At 39.3% G+C, this 3089-nt stretch overlaps 1 pseudogene; it reads left to right on the top strand.

Annotated features, from left to right (window-relative positions):
* The first annotated feature begins 1049 nt into the window (after positions 1-1049).
* LOC103206200 lies at positions 1050-1541 on the top strand (annotated as a pseudogene).
* Positions 1542-3089: the final 1548 nt, after the last annotated feature.

The following is a 3089-nucleotide window of genomic DNA, read 5'->3' as shown; positions in this document are numbered from 1 at the left end:
TGGAGTGTTCGTTTTCAGAAGCAGTGGCCATGTTTGATTCACCTTCATATTTCCAAAACCTAGCACACTGCCTGGCCCATGGTAGGCCCAAGAAATGTGAAATGAACTCATGAATGAATGAGAATTAAGGACAAGTGGGTACATTTCAGGTGAAGGATATATTGAGAAAGGCAAAAGGAAAGAGCAAATGTTGATTACCAGAGGACCAAATGCTAAATCTGTTTGGTGTAGAGAATTGAGACAAGTTGGCATGCAATTACGACACTTCATGAAAGTTAGCCATAGAATTTTATATTGGAAAAGTCTTAAAATGTGGAATCAGTAAAGACTTTGGACAGAGGACAGGGGTGATACGGGTGGATTTCAAGGATGAATTTTTTTTTCATTGAAGCATAAAACTTAGACGTTTCTTCTGCCAATAACTGCAATAGTTGCATATCAAATACTAATCTCATTACTCAATTACTGGGATTTCTATCCTTTGGGTTCTTACCAATTCATACTTAATTCACCCCCCAGGGTTGGTCTAAACCCACTGCAGCCCTGTGCTGTCTTACTTTGGAATCTCTGTGCTACATTACATAAAACATATAAAAACCAACCCACATCCCACAGGAAGCATAACTCACTGCTGTAAAAAATTTCAAAAGATTTTATAATTATGCTTTATGATATTTGGCTACAAGTAACTTTTGATTTATGAATTGGTTATAATTTCTCAGTAGTCATAATGCTTACTCACCAGCTCTTGCAAAGTGAGAAAATAGGACTTACAGATGGTTTTTCAAATATAATGAAATGTTTATAGAGACTAAATTTATTAATTATTGAAGTTGACATAATGTTGGGCTTTGTAGGCATTTAATTAAACATTTATTCATTTCTATTTTACAGTTTTCACTTTGTGTTTTTGAGCCCATAAATATCATTTCAAGTCTTGGAAATTTAAGTCCCTCAAAAGCCCAAAAGCCTTAATCATATGCTCATTGAGCCTAATGAGTTAGTTGGCTCCACTTCGTCCCCTCCTGCATTAATCCTATAGCAAGAATATGACCAATCGCCTTTTCACAAAGATAGCACTGAAAGCGAAGAAGGAAGCTCCTGCCACTCCCAAAACTGAAGCCAAAGCAAAGATGTTGAAGGCCAAGAAGGCAGTGCTGAAAGGCATTCACAACGACGATAAAAAGATCTGCATGTCACCCACCTTCCAGGGGCCTAAGACACTGAGGTTCTGAGGGCGGCCCAAATATCCTCGGAAGAGCACACTCAGGAGAAACAAGCTTGACCACTATGCAATCATTAAGTTCCCTCTGACTACTGAGTCTGCCATGAAGAAGATAGAAGATAACAACACACTTGTGTTCATTGTGGATGTCAAAGCCAACAAGCACCAGATCAAATAGGTTATGAAGAAGCTCTGTGACACTGATGTGGCCAAGGTCAACCCCTTGATCAGGCCTGATGGAGAGAAGTAGGCGTATGTTCGACTGGCTCCTGATTATGATGGTTTGGATGTTGCCAACAAAATTGGGATCACTTAAACCCACCAGCCACTCCTCAGAAAGAAGATGGGGCAATCTATTTCCGTAGTCATACTGCCTCAGAAACCCAAGGAGGGGTCGCTATGAGTCAGGTCCGACTCAACGGCACATAACAACAACAACAACAAACTGATTCCAGCTGGCTAATTATAAACATACATTTTTCACCACACACACACACAAATAGAATATGACCGAACATTTTGTAACCACAGAGACAACTGGAAATGGCAACTACTAAATCACAGAAGAAGAAACCAGCCTTCTTGATACTGCTATAATAGTGAATGCACCATATTTTGGTCCAAAAAGTCAAGGAGGAAGTTTTTTAGCATTTCTGCAGTGTTGGTGCACCTACTTTCTTTTATTTTTATTTTCAACTTTTTGTTGTGAAACTTTACAGAGCAAATTAGTTTTCTATTCAACAATTTGTGCACAATTTGTTTCATGACATTGATTGTAATCCGCACAATGTAACAGCATTCTTACCGCTTCCTCCCCGGGTTCTCTGTTTCCATTCATCCTTCTTTCCTGCTCCTTCCCACCTTCTGAACTTTGTTTTGGGACAAATGCTGCCCTTTTGGTCTCATATGGTTGACTGTTCTGAGAAGCACATTCCTCCCTGGTGTTATTGTTCACTTTGTAGGCCTGTCTATTGTTTGGCTGAAAGTTGATTCCCAGGAGTAAGTTCAGTTCCAGGCTTGAAGGGTGTCTGAGGGCTACAGCCTTGAGGGTTCCACCAGTCTCTATCAGACCAGCAAATCTGGTCTTCTCTTTTGTGTGATTTTAGGCATTGTTTCACATTTTTCTCCAACTCTGCCCAGGACCTTCTGTTATGACTCTGAGCAGAGCTGTCAGTGGTGGTAGCTGGGCACTATCTAGTTCTTCTGGTCTCATGGTTGAGGAGGCTGAGGTTCCTTTGGACTAATTGTTTTCCTGTGTCTTTGATTTTCTTCACTCTTCTTTGTTCAAGATCAGGAGAGACCAATAGTTGCATCTTACACAGTCACTTGGGGCACTTAATTTCTTTGAAAACAATTTTTGCTGCCCAAGTTCTGTCTGTTGAAGATTTCTTAAGATACAGATTTATATTATTTTAAAAAGGATGTTACTTTGCATGAACTCAGAGGATGCTATGCTCAGTGAAATAAGTCAATCACAGAAGGACAAATATAGTATTATCTCATTATTGTAAAAATTTAAGGAAAGGTTTATATATGGAAAGAAACGTTCTTTGCTGGTTACCAGGGGTGAGAGGGGAGTGGAGGGAACACTACAAAAAAAAAAATCATTGACCAATGTCACTTTAGTTTTGTTTATTTCACTGCACATGAATTATATTTCAATAAAATGCATTTTAAAAATAAAAGAAGAGGAGACTGACCAGCAAGATGGTGGACTAAGCAGAAAGACTACACAGACCCTCTTCAACAAAGAAAAGGGAAACTAATTAACACAGACACAGAAGATAATCCTGGACCCCTGATCCTTGAAGGGAAGGATATAGAAGTGGACTAAACCCCAACTAGCAGAAGAATTTGAATGAAA

This window comes from Orycteropus afer, unplaced genomic scaffold, assembly GCF_000298275.1.
Source record: "Orycteropus afer afer isolate SDZICR_OR568_19922 unplaced genomic scaffold, OryAfe1.0 scaffold00304, whole genome shotgun sequence".
NCBI lineage: Eukaryota > Metazoa > Chordata > Mammalia > Tubulidentata > Orycteropodidae > Orycteropus > Orycteropus afer.
The sequence above is the reverse complement of the archived record's forward strand: the minus strand, read 5'-3'. Positions and strand labels throughout refer to the sequence as shown.